Below are 22,950 nucleotides of genomic sequence, written 5' to 3'. Positions count from 1 at the left end.
TACCCGATAATGTTGATATTTCAAAAAGAAATACCAATATTCTTAATATCTTGTGTTGACTTTGCTACATATCGAGTTACCTTAAACAATAAACAACGACCAAAGAATCAAAATAAAATAATAAACTAAAAACTTTTCCAAGAAAAATCTTTCACAGACAATTTTTTCAAACTGAATATTTTTTACCTACTTATCGGACAAAAAACAGGGCTTGAATCACGAATATTTTTTTTTACGTCCAAAAACTTTTAATATCATATCTATTACCTAAAGTCCTAGTCCTCCTACGCAGCTTTAGTAAAACCTTCTAAACGATTGAACTATCGAAAATACGTTTAGATTTCAACCCTACTTTGTAAAAAAGTTAAGGATAAACAAGTACGTAGGTAAGTTTGTGTGGGAAATCGTTTCCAGTTTCGGGAACTTGATAAACAGCAAAGTTATTTATAGATCTACTCTGACTACTTTTTTGGTATTTAAATTCCAAATAGGTAACCATTTTTGAGTTTTACTAAAACGTCGCTGTCTGTTTTTCCGTCTGTCTGTCACCAACCAGTGCCTATATTATAAACTTTGATAGCTACTTAGACAGCACTGAAAATTAGAATAAAATAAATATTGTATGGCTCCCTTACAACAAACGTGATTCTTTGCTGTTTCAGGCTAGATAATACGGAACCTTTCTAACGCTATGGCTACAACCGACATTAAGTGTAGATAATTACGTATTAACCTCTACGTACTATAGGCGTTTACAACTTCAACTGTTACATAATAAAAACTTGCTTCAAGGAAGTTTTACTTAATCCTAGATAATCTGTAGTTAAGTGAAATAAGTACATAAACACCAGTTTATTTACTTGTTACCTGTGCTACAGGTTTATCAGTGAAAGTAAGATTTTCATTTACATATCTATTTTTATTTTAATGGGCTGGCCACAGTTACATAGGATCCATTCTTCATTCATTAATTATCATACATGTGTGTATACCTACATGACTAACCTTTATTTTATATTTATTTACATATTACACCAGGGCGGCAGCGTTTTTCAACTAAAGTAAGGTAAGTATACGTTTTATGGGAACTGCGATGTCGTCGCTAATTCTGAGTATGTAACGCGCCATAGAAATCTAAGGGATAAGAAATCTAAGCAACTGCAAACTTTTAGTCGGCTTTCAATCAGTAGGTACGAAGAAGTATGATAGTGTGCACATTATGACTATGAGCCGACTGAAAAGTTTAATGGGATTCTTGATAATTGACCAACAGTTTAGTCTGCAAACTGTGAGGACTCTTATCCTTTCCAAACCGGCTCGTAAGTGAGAAGACTTTAGAGACGACCTAAGGGTCTATTACATGGCATAAAAAACATTCTCTAGGGGTATTCATCCCTACCATACAAAATTACTCCCATTCATAATGAGAACACTTTCCCTCCATTCACATTCGCTTCGTGACTAACATAAAAAGACCTAATGACGATTTCAAAATTGTAAAATCAGTTATTTCTAGGATTTTTCAGATATTTGATATTTGATAGATAAACAGTCTTCTTCACAGATCTCTCCATCCAAAGGTTGTCTGGAAGAGATCGCTTTTAGTGATAACACCGCCTATTGTACTCGTCTACTACTTGTTTGTTCTTCTATGTTTGTTATTAGTGTACAATAAAAAATATTATATTCTATTCTATTCTATTCTTGTCTCCAGTTATTTGGAAACATAATTTTATATGCAAGAAAATTGAACAATTAATTGGCCTAGCTATTAACCGCTGTTCCACCACAATCCCTAGGGATCTTCTTTTCGCTTACTGACAAAAAGTAAGCCTTTATTTTTTTTGCCCAAATGACGAAGCGGGAACTGGTGTGTGAAAAAATTAATTGGTGACCAAACGGAACTAATGACAAAGCGGGAATAACTCTTCTAGACTATTTTTCTGCCAAACATTAAAAGTTGTTCAGCAGTTAGGTATGCGTGAAAGCCTAACAGGATAAACCATACAGGATTGTACAAACTTACGCGAAAACTAACCCAAATTATAAGCATCACTCATACTACAGCCACCAGGAAACTTAAATATAATTATATAATCACTCAAACAAGAACAAAGGATACTTAATCATTAAGAAACTGAAAGCCTACAAGACCACCAAAGTCATTAACACAGTTATCTACAACTTTCACACATTCGCACTATGATTGATAGAAGACATACATACGATATGGAAAGTTTCGCACTTTCCAAGCTTTAGAACTATTGTTTTCGTCAAAACGAATTAGTCGGCTTATGAATTATTCTAGTTTTGTAAGCATTAAACATGTTATGGGTCGTGAGTTCTAAGCCTTTATGAATATTTTCTAAATGTCAAGGCTTTAGAAATGTGGTGAGAAGCATGTTTGTAACGTCAGAAAGTTTCATATCAAATCCGACCAAATGTTCTGAATCTTTCAGAAAGGATGTACATACATTTTGACGACCTCGATGGCGCAATGGTCACCATGCCGGACTGCCGAAGCTGAGGTCCCGGGTTCGATTCCCGGTTCGGTCGACATGTGTGTGATGTGCATGTTTGTTGGCCGTGGTCTGGGTGTTACAATATGTATTTATCAATATGTATATATGTAGCTATATGTAGATTATCAGTTGTGTTAGCACCCATAACACAAGTTAATTAATAACTTACCATGGGGCTAACCGGCATTGTGTGAAAATGTGTCCAGACATGTGTCCAGACCTATGTATCAAAAGTAGTGTCCATAATGTAGTAAACAAATCAATCACCAAAAAATATCAAAGAAGTCATTTTTAATTTAACAAAACTATAACATCCTTCAACAAATTAATTATCTTGTACTTGCTATGAAAAAAATAATTTCAGAAATTAAACTATTTAGAGCTCACGCCAAACCGTATGACGTTACGCAGAGCGGCTTAAGACCACATCTGCCTACTCGGAAGTTAGTCGCAAGCCGTCATAAACATTGGCATGAACTGAACAAAATCATTTTAACTTTTCGGATAGTTACATTTCTTTTTACACACTTCACAAATCCAAGTAGGTTCCTCTGTAGTAGTTGCCATTGTAGTGGTAGTAGTAGTTGTAGGCATAGGCGTAGTCATATTGCCTATTGGTTTGCAAAATACGTAATGGCCGTAATGATACGGCGAATGATACGGGCTGTCCTCTATCCAGACGTCAGGTTTGAAATGAAATGGACTGTCTTCTATGTAGATGAAGGAATCCGCATCTGCAATGAATAACATATTTACTATGAATTTTATTTGGAAAAGGGTCTTATATTTCTGTCCGTATTAAATACTAAAAGTTTGACTTTGAAAAAATTTCAAACTTTGGAATCCGTGTTTTTACTTCATTAAATAAATTCTTCGTAGATTTTTGCTCTGAGCTATAACTGGAAATTGGTGTCGATTTAATAATCGTAGTCCAAAGTTATTTCTTGAAATATCCCAACCAATACGCAAATAAAAGACAATAGAAAGCTTCTTATGGGTTTGAACCTCCAGTGACCCCCAAAACTATTCACTATAGAGAACAATAATACGTTTATAAGTAGCAATTCAATAGCAATGCCCCCGGGTCAACATACAACAACAACAACATCATAATTGGAAATTAATTACAACTTAGACAATGATAACTTATTAATGCGGTTTTCAGTATATTTGGAATTTAGTTAATCAACGCAAGATAATATATCTATTTAATATCGCATTTCTTAGTAACAATCTAATAAGTGAGTACTTATATGGCTTGTCTAATGTTATTGACTTTATAAGTAAAGTGTTTCATCTATTTAACTGAAGGAAAATATTTAAAAAATCCGGCTACGAGCACAGTGCAAACTTTTAGTCGCCCGACAGTTTGTTGGGGCTCATAAATCAGTAGGTATGGAAAGGAATGGCAGTACGCACATAATAACGATCAGGGTATTTGACCGGTGTCAGACCGACTAAAAACTTTAACTTAATTAACAATTTTCTTAAAAATATATTTCTTTCCAACTATTGGATCAACTGTCGTCCGACTAAAACTTTGCAGTGCAGTGCGTGAGCTCTTAAAAAATCTATGAAACTGCCAAAAATTGGCAATTTTAAAACTTGCCGTTAAAACGAATGGGCCCTACCACACTTATAACTAAATTTAAAAATAATATCCAATAGATGTACAAGGCATGTTCAACATATTGTGTGACAATTAAGGTCTTACCCAAATCCGTTCGCCGCGGTGAGCAGTAGAGCGGGCAAACTTTCCAACAAAAGAATATCGGCTTGTCTGAAACGAAAGTCAGAGAAATTATGAGGTTCTGATATTCCTGAAAAATCTATCTAAGTATACTAACATACCAAAGAGGAACAATTTTTTTATTTGTTTATACTAGAGGCTCCGAAACGAATTAACTGATTTAAAAAATTCTTTGTTGGAAAGCTACAATATCCCCGAGTAGCATATATTCTGCTCGGTAGATTTCCCCGAAACGTAGATGAAAATGCCGGGAAACAGCTATTATCTACAAATATCGCCTTATTACTTAACAAAAATTATTTTTCAGCGTAAATTAGATAGACACCGAAATAACTATTTTAAAATTGAACTAAACATATAAAGCTTTTTAATTGAAAATGCTGTGTATTGTGACAAACCATTGTATTTGAAAATCATATACTTAAGTTTTAATTGTCTTCCCAAAAGTCACCACATAGTAGCAATAATAAGCACAGTTGACTAAATGAAAAATAAAATTATTAAAAAGCCCTTGAATTTTCTAAATTGTACTCTATGTACCACACATTGAAGACTAGATTAGATTAGAATCATGTGCTAGTATTTCGACTATAGATCTCAGTGGCGTGCACTTGGAGAGGCCTATGTCCAGCAGTGGACTGCGATAGGCTGATGATGATGATGATGATGATGATTTCGACTATTTTAATTCGTGGATCATTTTCTAGAACTATTGTTTGAAAAAGCAAACAAACAATAAATTATTCATAGCTCTTATTACAAACAACTAAACAACTAAGACCTAATAATTTAAGTTTTAGTTATAATATTAAAGTCTTGAAAACTGAGATATATTTATCTAGTGTATAAATATTTAGTCAGTACGTTTTAAAACAATAATTTTTAATGAAGTTTCGGAACAAAACTAATAATATTATTATAAATACGTAATTGAAAATGTTATTTATTTCAATGATTCTAATATAGTTTTAGCTATAACTGAAATCTTATATTTACAAAAGAAAGTCTTGTTAGATACATCTTGGTTATGAAACGTACATAAATAATAAAGAACATTTTTTTTAGTCTGTTTGTAACCGAAAAGCTCGGAAACTACATAACCTTTTTTTTTTATTTTAAAAATTCACTCTTCCCGAGTAACATAGGTTATATTTTATCCCGGTACGGGCAAGTATTTCCCACGGGACGCGGGTGAAACTGCTAGTAAATAAATAAATACCTGAGAAGACAAAAAACGGATCAGCACACACTCCACTCAAAAGCGTGGTATAAACAAAAATATCCCAATACATATTTTCTTATGTTTCCACTAACACAGCCTTTCACCACGGCTTGGTCTAAAGGTTTCGTCAAAATCACAAGCGTTTCTTATATTAACTCGGTGAAACTGGCCTGTTACGTGTTTTCATGGAAATTACAATCAATTTCGATGAGTAGGAAATCTAACGTGAATATTTTTGCTGGTAAATGTGGGAAAGATAAGCAAAGGTGGGTAAAAAATGTATACTTACGGTATAAAGCTGAAGAATTTGTGTGTTTTTAGCAAAAAAAAGCTATAATCTCAAAAATTACTGATCCGGTTTGAAAAATTATTTCAGTGTTAAATAGACCACTTCTCGAGCCTGTCGCATATCAAAATATATTGTGATACATTAAGAAACTGATATAAAACTGATGGTCCAAGAAACACGCTGTCATAAAAAGTTTGGTAAATGCACTGATGTTTTATATTAGAGAATTACATTACATATGCACCAACACGTTTTAGCGCCATTAAAATATGAAGTTATTCCGTTTTAATACCAGTTTTCAAGCTGTTAACTAAATACTATCCTTACTTATAAATTATAAAAGCAAAAGTAATGGATGTTTTTCACCCCCAAAACCACGTACTATGTATATATACACCGTGACTTTTTAGTCGTCTTACAAAGGTGGTCCACTCAATCTATCCGACATAAAATACTACTAGACACGATTATCAATTTTATAGCCTTACTTAGTTAAGATAACACTGGTCACCAAAAAAAATTTTTTTTTTGTTTCTAGTTCAATTTGACACGTTTTTTTTTTTTTGAAATATGGTAACAATTTTTATCTAACAGCTTTTGTTTTCGAGTTATAGCTAACTACCCTTTTACACTATTTTTACTTAGACTTTCGTTTTTTGTTGGATACTTAATTATAATTTCTTGTTGTTTACGATATGGCTACGTCAAGAAGATGTTGTGCGCTTAATCCAAATTGTTTTTGCTACATTTGTGGTGAATATATATTTGAAAAATGTCGAAAACCTACATCGGAATGTGTGAAAATTGCGTATCATCAATACTTTAAAATAAAATTGTGTAATCTGGACTAGCCATGGGAAATCGAACTAAAGTGGTCATATCCTAATTTATTTTCTGCTCAACGACCCCAATTTAAATCACGAGGCTCATTTGTTTTGGTTATAAGTCATTTCCTAAGTAATAAGAAATCTGACGACTATGTCGAGCTTGTTGAGTGCATGCTATCGAACTTAACTAGGATGTAACATGAGCTTAAAATTCCACTTCCTATACTCTCATTTAGACTGATTCCCACAAAATCTGGGCGATTTTAGCGAGGAACAGGATGAAAGATTTCACCAGGATATTCGGAAAATGGAAGAGCATTGTCAGGGAAGGTGGGACTCGCATATGATGGCAGACTACCGCTGGAGTTTGAAACGAGGTCTACCTAAAGTCGTCCATTCAAGGAAATCTTATGAAAGATCATTTGATAGTGTTGAATAGGTATTTTGTTACCATATGTATTAATTTTCTTGTATTTCTTAGTTAAAATAAGAAAACTGTATATTTAAAAAAGTAAAGCTGTTATCAATCTCCTAGTATTTTTTTCATACTTAGGGCCATATAAACACCCAATAACAGTAAAAAAAATCAGGAAACAAAAATTGTGTTGACCAGTGTAATAGGTGCAAAGAAAAATACTGAAAAAAAAATGTTTACGTATCAAACGGTAGAAAGTAGGTACAATATACAAGATTCGGGCAGCGCTCACAACAGGGTGTTCTTATAATCTACGTCATGCATCATAATCATGAATTAATTTTTATTTTTAAATTATTCAAATCTCATAAATATTTTTTTTTATATGAACGTTTACTAGTCATTGGATACATGAAGTGGGCTACCGTTATAAGACGACTAAAAAGTCACGGTGTATATGTATAAATATTACCAACTGAAGCGAACTAGTCTTTTCCCCCCATCATCACTCAAGCTGCCATCTTCGAAACGCGTAGCATTCCAAATTCAAAATACAAAAGGATTTACGAACAAAGCAGAAAAATCTAACCTTCTTTGACAATGACAATACAGTGTTTGTAAGAAAATCTAGGCGCCTGAACAGATTGATAGATCGAAACAACCTTCAGAATTGTCCCCGGTGAAATATTAAGGATTGTATCAGAGAGACTTTGAGTCCTATTTTGTGAAAAGACAATCCATCACGTCATTGCTTTGAAGGTATCTGCGTGTATTTGCAAAATGAAACTCCGGTGTATAGTTTTGTGGTTTGAAATCAGAAAAATCATAATAGTAGTAGGTAGGGCTTAATCTTTACTGAGGGAGACATAGGTGTCTAATCAATGTGTGATTTTATTCTTAGCTTAATCTGAGTGGTTAAAGACGATTAAATATTTTTTTTTACTTTAATAGGAATCTCAAACTTTGCCATTTACAGATTATGGTAAAAAAACAAGTTAAAACTTTAACTAAGTTTTTTAGATAGGTACTAGCTGTTTGTTCCCCAAGGTTACAGCCATAATAAGTATATGTTTTCTCAGGCTCTAGACTACCTGTGTTATTTTCGCATTTATTATAATATATTAGAAAGGGTACAAAATTTCACCTTCAAAAAGTATTTTAAGGATTTGTAAAGATTTCCTCTTTTCCCCAGACGTAAGTAAAAGTAATGTGAGGAAATAATTTCCGCCTGTCAGTCCAATTTGTACGCGCTCAGTGTTATAAGTGATATGTGTTAACACCAGTGTCAGTCTGTCAGTCTTGACTTGTTAGTATGTATCCCTACTAATATTATAAATGCCAAAGTAACTCTGTCTGTCTGTCTGTCTGTCTGTCTCTCTGCCTGTCTGTCTGTCTGTCTGTTACGCTTTCACGTCTAAACCACTGAACTGATTTTAATAAAATTTGGTACAGAGATAATGTCGGGATAATGTCGGGACACCTTTTTCACACACGGTCGGTTAGCCCCATGGTAAGTTATTTATTAACTTGTGTTATGGGTGCTAACACAACTGATAAACTACATATAGCTACATATATACATATTTATAAATACATATCATAACACCCAGACCACGGCCAACAAGCATGCTCATCACACAAATGTCGACCGAACCGGGAATCGAACCCGGGACCTCAGGTTCGGCGGTCCGGCATGATGACCATTGCGCCATCGAGATCGTCAAAATTGTAGCATCAGTAGCATACATCTGGAATGATCATTTAACACTTAAACCACTATAGATTTGACACCCTCTGTCAAAAATCCCTACACTATATCGAAATCGAAAATAACCCTTAAACGGACAAGATCCGAACATTCAAACGTCTTTATTAGGTACAAGCTTTCGGACAGCAAACGATTTTCGACAAAAGGGTTGAGTTTCATCTCGTAAATTTCAGATATTCGATGCTATTCTGACCCTCAACATCCGACAGTGTGCACTCGCGTGAAATGGCTGAGAAAATTACTATTTTACGTTTTCTGATACATTGTGTGGCTTTGAAGGGTGGGTCTAATGTTTCAGACTTCCGCAGAATAAAAGCTTATTTTTAACGGTCTGTTTTCTATGGCGTTTCATGTTGGAGATGGCTCTGACCTTCACTTTTGAGTTTCGTATCAGCAATTTTTGCGGCAATACAGTTTTTAAATAAACTAAACTACTGCTAACTTTTCCTTCTCCATGTGAGAGGAGGCCTGTGCCCAGCAGTGGGACGATAAAAAGGCTGTAACAATAACAATAACTGCTAAGTTTTAAATAAGTTCGGTATTTTAAACAGAATCGTTTATTGTGAAATATAGCTTTCGCTGTTAACTTATATAAGTACCTAAATAAACAATCTGAACCATGGTGCAGTAATGTCAAAAAATAAAGAACCCTCCGGCCAACCCCTATTTTTATACAGCAAAATACCCCACCAAAATAATCCTCAACAAACATTATTTCAAATCAACTAAGCCATACACTACCGTAACCATAATATGTTCTCAAATAAAAATAAACCGCAGTTATATTGAGTGAAATCCAAATAAAATACCTGTATAAAGCCTTTCCCGTAACATAAATCCTTTTCATCCCCCTGTGTCCCAAGGAGCAAATAATATATAAAAAATTAACGGACATACCATAATGCAGGTAGGTCAGGCGCCTTCTTCTAGGTCAAATATGTACGGTATGCATGACCTAAACGATCAGTAACGTGAACTGACGAGGCGTTCGGGTTCTTTGAGCCATCTGTCAACGATTTTTGGTACAACAACAAAATGTCGGGTCCAAGGAAGGCGTAAAAGGGAGAAGACGGTAACGTTCCTCGTCCTTCGCACGCCCGCATATTGGCGCGCTAGTTTCTTAGGAGATTTTCCGTTATGGCACCTCCACTAGTTATTTTGTTTTCTATGGGCTGTCCCCAGCTTCGGAGGATGGAGGCGGGTGGAGGAAGGATATGTTCCAAACGTCTGCACGATTACCTGTCAACTTACAGCCTACTTATTCTCAACTTGTTTTTGGTATGTGGATTTGGGAGACTAGGTTTTGAACGCGGTTTTTTCAATGTCGAAGATTTTTTATAATAGGATTATTTACCGGAAAACCGTTTTAAGAGGTTAGTTAGACCACTCGAAACAATAGCATTATTTTTAGGGATTTAATCTGAACTGTGTTTCATGCTTTTCTTGATAAATTATGTCTTCGAAAATAGTAGTTGCCTTCATCCATCAACTTCTTACTTTATTAGGTACGAATGTATAGATAAAAAAAATTGTAATAACAGTTACTATGAATTCAATTCAGCTCTGTCCAGACAAAAATATACGATTCAGTGTTAAGATTTATTTCAAGAGCAAAACCATGCGGATCAAAAATAAATGGCACCGTTTAAGAGATGACTGAAATAAGGGCTCGTCTACACAGGAAGGATGAGTGTAAGTATCTGAGCGATTACCCACCTTCGGCCTACTTATACACACACGCGCCCTATTTCCCATGTGGGATATTTTTTAGATATGTTATGTAATAAAAAAAAAACCATAATTATTTTTTTGTTGTTTGTATTTATATTTATGCTGTTCTAGTTTTCAGTATTTGTTGTTATAGCGGCAACAGAAATACATCATCTTTCAACTCTCTAACTATCACGGTTCATGAGATACAGCCTGGTGTCAGACGGACGGACGGACGGACAGAGGAGCGAAAACAATAGGGTCCCGTTTTCCCCTTGGGTTCCTGGAACACAAAAAAAACTGAAAAAAATATTAGTAGTAAGTAGTAATACTTACCTACTTATTAGTTAAAATTTAGTTTGTTCGATTTTTCCGAAACAATGTACAAAGCCGTACATACCTATTAGTAGGTTCCTATTTCTCTTTTATCAAGGTCATTTTCCTGCCGGATTATAAGTACCTACTACAAACTTCCTTGCACTAGTAGAAAATCTTGACCATCAAAATTTAAGTTCCAAATCGTCAGATTTGGAACAAACGATGCTAATACTTAAATAATTTATGAATTTCCAATCGAATCTGCTATCATTAACTACTCAATAATTCCAACAGTGTATTAATCTCGTACCTACTAGCTATGGCGGCTATTGACGAAACAATGCGCTCGCTTGATGAATCGGCACTCACAAATCAAAAGCAAAGATAATTATCAAAGTGCTCTCAATAATAAAGCGGCAACAGGAAAAGAAACGATTTAGAATTAAAGAAAAAATAATATTTATGTAGCTGAAAAAGTCTGTATTGAAATAAACAAGTAGGTATTGAAAAAGTAATGATTGTTTTCATAAAGCAGAGAGAGACACTTTACCACTAAAGTTGCCACCTCTAAGTGCAAAAATCTGCCAAAATTGTTCATCGTACATATTATGACAACATACTAGATTCCACCAGCGGTTTTTACCAACTTTGGGGACTACCCCGCGCACCTGAATAAAAAGTAGCCTATAGCCTTTCTCGATAAATGAGCTATCTAACACCAAAATAATGTTCAAATCCAGTTATTCCTGTGAGTAGCAAGTCCAAGCAAACAAACTCTTCAGTTTTATACTAAACTAGCTTCTGCCAGCGACTTCGTCCGCATTAAATTCGGATTTTGTGTAAAGAGAGGAAGAAATAGGTACTACACACCAGCCAATCCAATTCTAAATCTATGCGTACCTACCACTACTTCACGTAAAAAGAAATAAAATGTAAACTATGGTATTATTGTAATAAAACGAATATTTAAACACTACCAAAATAACAAATTCTTACCTATTTTATAAAAATAACAACAAAAGCAAGTTTAAAATAAATTATAAGGTTTGTTAATATCAATTATTGTCAGTCAATAAGGTTGAACTTGAACACTCTGAACGTCTTTTCGCACCAATCGCATCAACAGCCAAATAATGTTTGAAGCTCGCGCAGCCACCGCGCTGTGAGCCGCGTCGAGCACGGCGACCGTTACACAAAAATGATCCATATAGCATGATATTCACGCGCGATGGCTTATTACCGTATTTCATGTACAGCTATAACTTTGGGTTTTCTTTATCGATTTATATGATTCTTTTTTTATTGAATAGGTAATAATGTTAACCTTTATTATTTCGAGTGAGTCAGAGTCTAAGAAACGTAATAGTAGACAAATATAATCAGAAAGCTCCGAACTACTAAGCTATCGAGACTTACACGTGTTATTGTGAGTCAACCATAAAAGGTAGACATATGCTGTCAAGGGATGTTTTTTACATAATTTTAAGAAGAACATTTCCGTCATACATGGTTTTGAGGTAGCTTTAACCATTAAGGCTGCACACGCGACGGAAGCTTAAAAAATGGAGTAACTTCTCCCGTTTTCCCCAAAATTTCCCTTCACTGCTCTGCTGCTATTGATCGTAGCGTAATGAAAAGTATCCTATAACCTGCCCAGGAGTATGAAGAATAATTGTACTAAGTTTCGTTAAAATCCGTCAAGTAGTTTTTGTTTCTATAACGAACATGACAGACAAACAGACAGACAAAAATTTTACTGATTGCATTTTTGGCATCAGTATCGATCACTAATCACCCACCCCCTGATAGTTTTTTTGGAAATATATTCAATGTACAGAATTGACCCCTCTACAGATTTATTATAAGTATAGAAGATATAGATACGTAGCGACTTACTATCAAGATTTTTATATTTATCTCACTGCATTTCCTCAGTAGATCGTAAATGCGTAGGAATTTGGCGTGCTCAGGAGTTGGCAACAAGAAGCAATAAAATGAAAAGAATGGAAGTGAGAAAACGTTTTAACTGCAAAACTTTTTTTAGATAACTATCTTTCTAAAATCACGTAGTCTTTCTAAAATCACGTAGTTTTAAAAATTCTAAAGTCTGTTTTACAAACGACTTCCAAAAAAGGGGGAGGTTCTCAATTTTAATTTGAACGTTGTGTGCACCTGTAATTAACATATTTACGCAGGACTTATTACAATTGTAAACTTATATATGTGAAAGTATTTGCAAATAAGTTGTTGGTGTGCCTAAATAAATAAATGCGTTAATTTTTTTAAGTAGGTATTATGTTACAACTAAAAACGTTACAACAAAAAAGTCGTGGTGGCCTAGTGGGTAAAGGACCAACCTCTCAAGTATGAGGGCGCGGGTTCGATCCCAGGTCAGGCAAGTACCAATGCAACTTTTCTAAGTTTGTATGTACTTTCTAAGTATATCTTAGACACCATTGACTGTGTTTCGGATGGCACGTTAAACTGTAGGTCCCGGCAGTCAGTGAACATCCTTGGCAGTCGTTACGGGTAGTCAGAAGCCAGTAAGTCTGACACCAGTCTAACCAAGGGGTATCGGGTTGCCCGGGTTACTGGGTTGAGGAGGTCAGATAGGCAGTCGCTTCTTGTAAAGCACTGGTACTCAGCTGAATCCGGTTAGACTGGAAGCCGACCCCAACATGATTGGGAAAAGGCTCGGAGGATGATGGATATGTTACAACTTATAAATCATGTAACTGATGATTTAGATGAACTCAATAATATTTATATGGTGTTCCCATAATATGAGGTACGAAGTCTGACTTCATTTTTTTAATTACTGCAATAAAAACGGTCTCATTAGTAAGTTAAACTAAGGCAATATTAATTATAAATAGCATATAGGGACAGAGTAATTGAGAGCATTTTCTAATCATCACTAGCGTTAGAAAATAAAAATTAATTGATCATCGTTAAGGTGGCTTGCAATGCAATCAGGCAAATGGCGAATCATTTTGATCAAGTGATGTACCTACCTACACAGTTTGCTCCAAATAACTGTGCAATTCTGAAGTTAGCCATTTAACTTCTAGACCATTTGTTTGCAGGTACAGATATTAGCCATATGTAGGTATAGTTAGATAGAAAGGATTTGTCACCGATACTAGAGCACCGAAATTGACTAAAAATTGCGACTGTAGTTTTTTTAAGACAGTTCAGTCGAATGAAGATCATTTACTTACTTACTGCAAAGATGTCATAAATACCTATAGGTATTAGGTACCCTTTTTAAAGCACCTGATCTGATGAAAAATGGACCTAACCTGCCCCTAATTCTGAAGAAAATTAACATAATTTAAAGGGTCTGAAAAATAAATGACGTCATATCGATATTCTAAGGGTCCATCGACTCGAAAAAGCTTAGTCATTAAAGTGTCTACTTAATTATTTTCGGGGGTAACAAAAAATGTGTGCCTATTATGTGCTGACAGCCAATACTTTATATAAAAGCCCCTTTGTTTCCCAAGAGAAAAAGGATCCTTAAGTGGACAACCACGACACCAAAAATGCAAGGAAATAACGACTTTACTACTTTAGGATTAAGAACAAAGTTGGTTTGCTGATTTCTGACTTCATTACCAAACTATGCGGAAGAGTGATCGTAACATCAAAAGTGAGCGTTTGTGGGTCATTATTGAAACGGTTATAAATATCTTGAGATTTGTTAAGCGGTTATGAAAACTATAAAAAAACATCTCATAGGTACGATTAAAAAGTAGATATTCTTGGTACAAAACACAAGGGGCCTTACTACAAAAACTTTAAACCCTCTTTTACACTTGTCTAATAAAATTTTGGCTGCAAAATGAACCATATGTCAACGTCATAATTTGACATTTTTTTAGACAAGGCATAAACTGACGTTTAAAAGTTTTTGTGGTAAGACGGAAGATTTTTTTTTGCAAGAAAACGCTGCCTTTTTAAGGGTTCATTCTCATTGCATACCATTTTGAAAACAGAATGAAAAGCGGTTACGTGTTTCACTTCTCAATGAACCTCGTTTTAAAGGTTTTTAGGGGAAAAAGGAAGGAATTACGATCACGATGTAAGGGTGAGAGTCCACTAATGTGTAACACCTTGAATCATTCTGTTTGATTTTTGGAGACAGAACATTTATGGCTGTCGAAAGATAAAGCTGAGACTTTTGGTTTACTCGCTCTAACAAACAGTAAAATATTGCATACGAACACTGAAATATCGACCAAATCCTTCAACACAACATTGCATTTTAGATACGCGTCGATGCGTAATTTTTTTCGCAATCAAATGTAGTGGAACAGTCGAACAATATAGTGGAACCTTACCATAACTTAACCCGCATCTTCTGTTACGTGACTTGTAAACGGTAGCTTTTATCAATAACTGTCAGCAACATAAGGAAGAAAATCCTGCTTGGAGTCGAAACAGGAAAGAAATCGCGGCTACCAACCTTTCGACATTTAATAAGATGTGCACCGACCATAATAAACGGTTATGTCATAATATTTTCTAACCATAATATGTTTTATCGCAAAAGGTGAAAAGAAAAATACGATATTTTTTTAATTTGAAGATATGTTTTTGAATGGACATATCAATGATTTAGGGCACATAATGTTTTTTGAGTCAAGATACATATATGTATGTGGGGATATCTGTATGTTTGTAACTCTTTCAAGCTAAAACTACTTGATGGATTTCGATGAACCTTCGTAGTACATCTTAAATCAGAATAGGCAGAATATAATCAGAATAACATTTAATAAACATAGGTTTCTTTTATCCATGTGTAGGAAGAAAATATTCTCCCAAGCCTTCGAGGAAACGAAAACTTTATTTATGGCCGGTCAAAATAAAATTAATGTTATACGGGTGTTGAAATTCACCTTTACCATCATTTTTCCTATAAACAAAGGCGAAGTTTTTACCATCTCGCTGTCTTTTTTGGTCATTAAAATTTTCTAACATACCTATAAAAATACTCCGAAATGACATTGTCATGGCCGAAACGAAGGTCCCGAAACGAGATTCTTGTCACAACTTTAAATGTTCGTCTCAGTGATTAAAAAGTAATTTCATGAAACGACTTATTATTAAGAATTTTTTACTGTTGAATTTTCGGAACAACTTTTTTCGTAGTCTTGTAATCTTGACATTAACATAAAGAAAATGCTTGTTGGAGAATTGTTTTTATTTTGATTTTGTTATTGATAGAATATATGTATCTAGGTAGTAACTATTAAGAAATCTATGATCTCTAGATATGTAGATTTAATCAAATGTTAGTTTTCACATTATCTGACTGCTATTATACCTAGGAGGTATGTTTTTAATAATACCTGGCAGTATAATTATATATAATATATAAAGCTTAGTTATACAGGAATAAGATAAGGTTACTTTTTATGTGCGTGCAGGCAGTAGTTCCCTTAGGATGCGGGGGAAACCACGGGCGAGAGCCAATACAACGCATGTTTTCTAAGACACAGTACCGTTATTTACTACACCGAAATATTAAAAGTTATATTAATTTCAAGGTCTGGGAGTAATAAGATTACTACAAACAGGGCATAAATTCAAATGTCCTACCAAGAAATTCTTTAATAAAAAAACACATCGCGTCAGCAAGGAAATTGTAAGAGACCTGAACAAGGAATATTCTTAACCTGATATCGTAGTACTTTTAGTACTAGTACTTTAGTAATACTTCAGTTTTATGTACCTGAAGGGACTTTTTATGGTCACTCTGTAACCCCTGCTTACATAATCAATGACATTAGCATAGAAGTCAGCACAATTTTTAACGACGGGTTGAGGCCCAAATTATCTGTTGTAACTTTTTAAATCTTTAGTTTCAGGTCTATGTATAATAATAATATAGAAAAAAGGAACCATTTTATTTGTTTGTACCCTGAAGGCTAAACTCCTGAACTGATTTGAAAAAATCTTCCACTGTTAGAAAGCTGCATTCTTCCCGAGTAACATAAGTTAGATTTTATCCCGGTACGGGCAGTAGTACCCACTGGGCACGAGTAAAACCGAGAGAAAATGGCTAGTTACGAATATATTGCTTTACTCTAAATTGATTGAGTAGGTACTATTAGCTATCAAATTGATATACTTTGCAGGTAGGTACAATTTATCAGCCATCTGTTTTGCCTTAACAGATTTCACCTAAAATGGATGACAAGACATTAATCTTAGTTGAACTTAACAACCATCAACTGTGATGATCACGAGCAAGGATTAATGAATACTGTTTCCATTAAGATCAGCTGCAGCCTTTAAGACATTTGTACTAATAATAAAAAACTGAAAATATTGTCTGTTTGAATAAGCTTACTTCAAGAACCACTCGAACGATTTAAAAATCTTTCCAAGATAGGTACTCCAATTTATCGAAGATAGGATTTCAAGTCATTTCCACGAAGAACATGAAACCACTGGTAGAAGCTATAGAAATAGTATATAGTTCTGAATAAACACAAGGTAATGCCAAATGTGTGTAATTAACAGGTGCCAAAGCGTTTGTTCAGTCCGTAGGTCTAATTATTCGTAGTGAAGGATAACCCTTGCATGACTACTACTAATTAATCGTCAAGCGCATATTCATGAATCGTTTGAAGGTACCTTGGATTCCTGCTTCTCCGAATCCGGGTAAATACCAAAACCTTTATATCTAATGATATATATGACATTGCTATTGGTGGGGTATACCAATCTGCCCAATGACCGTTTTACTTACTAGCCGTTTTCCTCCGGTTTCACCCGCCTCCCCATACGTCGTAGGTCGGTCTTAGCGCGGTCGACCCATGGTGTCCGGGTTGTAGGCAGAAGCCAGAAATTCTAACAACCAATAATAGCCCGATACTGGTTACCCAGGTTCAGGATGTCAAATAGACATTCGCTCCATGTAAAAAACTGAAGAACACGCCAAAAAGGCTAGGCAGATAGACGTCCATCCACACCTTAACAAAACAGTTCACGGTTCAATACCTCAAGATAAATATGCGTACAAACCCCTAATGGGTACGTTTGGGGTCGTACCTCGAGTATTTGCTTAGGATTAAGTAGAACACTTAATTAGGTCGCCAATAGTATTACACTATACCTATCACTATTCTTAGGGCAAACCCGGTCCACGATCCCTCCATCCTGGTCATCATTCATCTTTTGAAATAAGCTGTGCCTTTGTACATTTTTTTTCTATTTTTAATTCTTGTCTGTGATTTTATGTGTATGTACATACATAAACTTTTCAATAAATAAAAGAATACCTATTACAAAATGCCAAATGATGTTAATATTTTCGAAAGCACGTTGTCGTTTCGCTAACTTCTCGAACGTGAGATTCGAAACGAAATGGAAATTGAATTTACATTAGGTATAGGTTCTCCCTGTAGAAACTTGGTAAGTAAGTATTTTATTTGGAAAACCTTTTACATTTATCGAGTGTCTAATTCTCGCAAGTTCATTAGCTATTTTCAATATCTGTTGGTTTTATGTCGATTTTTCTTTTGTGAATTTATGTAAGAAAAAAAATATTTGTGGAAGTAAAGATAATTTTCTTACTCTTTAACGCAAAAACTACTAAGCGGATATCTATAAACCTTTGTATAGTATGTGTTGTGGTCTATTTTTGCCGAATTTTAATTTATTACGTAAAAAAATCACAATCTTTAATCTTTAACCACTCGGAAAATAATATGACACCAACGGAAAATGGTGTTCTTGGTATTATACTGCGACACTAGTTTCTTAGGGTACCCCAAACCTACATTTTCACGATTATCGTTAAAGAATCAACTATATCACTAGTGTCTTAATTAACCCCTTTAACAAGGAGCTATCAAAAATTTCCTAGAAAATGAGTTTCCCGAAAAATTAAATTCCAAGAGAAAAAACATTATAGAGCAATGCCATTCAACGACGCAGAATTTTAACACCGCGATTCAGAAAATGCCATCTACAGTACAACGCCATCTAGTTCCGTTTTTGGAACTAACTGAGGCAATGTGGTTCTGGGTTCTATTCGTAACTCATACGAGCATTTAAAATGTAGTTTTATTTTAAGTTTTACTACAAATTCTAATACAGTACGTACAGGTTCTTTTATTTTAATAATATGTAACTTTTATGACGTTTTCGTTTCTACGTTGCCATCTGAGGTACATAATAGGTGAGCATTGACAACTTGAACTAACATTCTTATTATTTGTTGGATTTTTTCAACTATACATGTGACTATTTACGTTAAGGGTTTGAGATTAACTGATAATGGTGATATTTTAATTAAAATATGTTTTATGGGCATTAAAATATTTGACATTTGATAAAGATTAGGGAAACTCACGTATTACATAATCGTCAAATTCGCTTTACAGGATAAGCAAAACTTTTACTCACTGTGTTTATTTTGTTGCAAAAGAAAAATGACAAAAAGAGGATCATCGCGCTTTTTGCAGAACAAAATCACGATTTGATTGAACGTTTAAAAATGCAACACAGCGGGCAAAATCTCAAAAATATTCCTTGTTATTTGTCCAGTTTAGTTCTGAAGAAATCGGTGCATAGGTCAAAAAGTAGAGGATGCAGCAATTTTTTTTCGCCACCTACTCCAAAACCGCACCTAACAGGTTTTTATTCACTAATATTTTTGTTTTTTCAAATCTAGAAAAAAAAATTATGCCTACCTAAATCTATATAATTTACATAAGATATAATTTACAAAACTATTTAAGTTACTATTCTCATGTTTTATGCACACTTAAACTGTAGTGCCAACTAAATGAGTAAATCTGAGCAGCCATTAAAATAATTGCACTTAAACCAAAAACTTGGGACTTAACAAACTTAGTAAAACTCTTATTAATGTGCTGAAAACGAAGATGCATTCACAGCTCTTGGCAAAGATCACGTAAAATCTTTATTAAAAAGTTTTATAAACAAAGTTTCTTTTGCAATCAAAACTTATGAAAAACAAACTTTGATTTCATATTGCTAAGCTTCGCTTTACAAAAAAAGGTTTATTGACCGAGATTTTTTTACATAGACAATACTTATTACTTACATAGATTATACCTGGAAACTAATTAATATTTCGTTGGTCCAGTTTTTGAAAATACAGAAGTAAAATGTGCAAAATGTAGGCATCTCATAATACCTACATACATTTTTATTATTCAATCTTTGGTATTATTGATTAACTCCCTAAAAAACACCCTATCTATCCTTACTTACATTTTCACTTCTAAAGCCTAGCCTAGTACACCTATTACTGTATAGATTTTATGGGTATAGGTACACTGGCTCGCCTTAACTTCGAACCATTCTGGCCTTCAATATCCGGCATGAGATGGGATTATACTAACGCTATATTATATCCTAAGGCTGAGCTGATTACCTACAGCCTCTTTCCACGACATTCACAGTACATCACCCTAAAAATATCCGTAGGCAGACAATGAGATGGCTTTCCTATGATAGTAAAAACTAGAAAAGCTTTGAAAATAAAATTATACAAAATAATATTTTGTGGCCGTTTAAAGATGAATTAATTTGCTTTCTTTCTTGATTAATTAATTAATCAAGAAAGCAATACTTAACTGTAGTATAATGACTACTTGCAATAAGTCGATGAGAAGTATATCACCGATAAAAAAATAACCTAAAATTAAATAAAAGCAACATATAAAGAAAAATAACTATAAAACGAAGTTATGCTACACAAAAATATACGTAATATTATAATATAAATAAATACTTAAATATTATAGTTCATAGTACTAACTATTATATAATCTGTGATACTACTATATTACATAAGGGTGCGTCCACATCTGGCGAATGCGCCGCGAATGCGCAGCACGCGAGCCGATCGCGAGCTGTCCGCGAGCTGCGCGCGTGCAGTCACTGCAATAGTTCGGTGCGCCTCTTTAGCGCAACTCACGCAAGGCTCGTATAGAGCGCGCGAGCGGCGCGCGATCTGCGCGCAATCAGTTCTCGCCCTTACAGTTCCGTATATTGGCTCAGTACTATCGAAGATGGCAGACGTCGCGCGCCGCCTGCGCGCCGCTCGCGTGCGGCGCTTAGGTCGCGCGCGAGCTGCGCGCGGGCGGCGCAGAAGCGGCGCACGAACAAAAATGCACGCGCGCAGCTCGCGGACAGTTCGCGATCGGCTCGCGTGCTGCGCATTCGCGGCGCATTCGCCAGATGTGGACGCACCCTAAGGGCGAGAACTGATTGTGCGCAGATCGCGCGCCGCTCGCGCGCTCTATACGAGCCTTGCGTGAGTTGCGCTAAAGAGGCGCACCGAACTATTGCAGTGACTGCACGCGCGCAGCTCGCGGACAGCTCGCGATCGGCTCGCGTGCTGCGCATTCGCCAGATGTGGACGCACCCTTAAACGCCTTCCTCTCTTCTAACTATTTTGCTGTGCCCATCAGGGTCCATAATTGTGACGACCTCTATTATTTTATATTTTCCACCAAATGTACATTATGGAATGCAATAAATGATATGATATGATATGATATGATAAGTGTGGCTGAAGAAAGTTAAAGTCAAGTCAAAGCCAAAGTATTTATTAGTGTGCTTTTTGGGCTTAATAGTAATTTTAATGGTAGTAACTCAAAGAGCTTCCATTTAACAAAATAAAATATTTAAATTGATTAATGAATATGAATTGTCAATACCGACTTTTCTAAAGTCACTTTTAACACAAGACACCTTTTAACAGAAAAGTAATTGTATTTGCAACTGCAATGCGAATTTATTTATTAAAATTAAATCGATTTCACAATTCAATTTAAGTACCTAGTTTATTTCTGGGGGTAAAGTTTTTATTAGATTTTTTATGTAATTGGCAATAAAACTGTACGTTAAAATGTATAACAAACATGAAAAACTTGACATCCATATTTTATAAAATGTTCAGCAGTATTTCTGAGTAAGTGAGTAGGCAAAATATTCAAATATGCTTAACTAAATTGTCACCAAAGAAAAAAAAATCTTTTCAATGTTTCTTCAGGAAATATGTAATATTCAGGTAATGATTGGATTGATAAAAAAATGAGCAACACAAGTATCTGTAATATACCAAATAAATAATTAAAAAAAAAAAAAAAACAATTCTTATTTACGTTAAGAAAGTTATTATTCAAATTTGATCATTCAACAATCTTTTCAGCAGGCCTTTATGTCGCCAGTTTGAGAACAGCGACATCTCTGTCCTCACAGCTGAACTACTATCGCATGAAGGTGTGCAAGGAATCTGCAATAGATGTCGCTACAAGTAGCTTTTAGAACTGATGAAATTATATTGTTGTCAATTTTTTTTTAATTATTTCAACTGGTTATTTTATAGTAAATTGTGCCAAAGCATGTCACTTTCGGCGTCAATTTAAGTAATCAGAATAAAATAGAAAAGAAAATCCAATCATTCAAAACCCACAACCTTTTGCAAGACGTCACTTCTGAAATAATTATTTTTTTCTACCTTCTTACATATTATTATCTTATTAAAAAATATCTTTAGCTCAAATTGGATCGAAAATTGAGGTGATAAACGTCGTTACAATAATATTTTATGTAACGCCTAACGCGGTATTATGCTGTCTAGGACCATATTAATTTCAGTTTATTATGTAGGTATCGCAGACATTCTATGAAACTTTCCACATCATCATCGTTCTGACATAAGTCTGAACTTCTGAAGCGCAACTGCCCCATGTCCGATTCCCTCGGTTTTGGACCGAAATCGCTTTGTGGGTATTAGAAACTTCCACAAAGCAGCCCGGTGTCTGGAAGTTGTCGGTGTTACACCCCCGCGCCTGGGAGGGCACGTAAGGCCCACGTCCCTAATTCCTACTCAATAGCAGTCTTAAAAATTCCACATCAGAGGCCTTTTAATTTTGAGAAAACTCTCGACATTGGGGCTTTTTTAGGTGATTAAACCTCTTACTCGATAAGAAGAAGAAGAACTGCTGTGCAATGCTATTTTATCCACTCGGTAATTGATTACTGATTACCTACTAAAAAACTTTAGGTCCGTCCCGTTTGCAGAAATTATGTTCGTGTAGTACACACCTACAGTCTTATCTAGGGGTAATG

Source organism: Helicoverpa zea, chromosome 18 (genome assembly GCF_022581195.2).
Source record: "Helicoverpa zea isolate HzStark_Cry1AcR chromosome 18, ilHelZeax1.1, whole genome shotgun sequence".
NCBI lineage: Eukaryota > Metazoa > Arthropoda > Insecta > Lepidoptera > Noctuidae > Helicoverpa > Helicoverpa zea.
Note: the sequence above shows the minus strand (reverse complement) of the source record.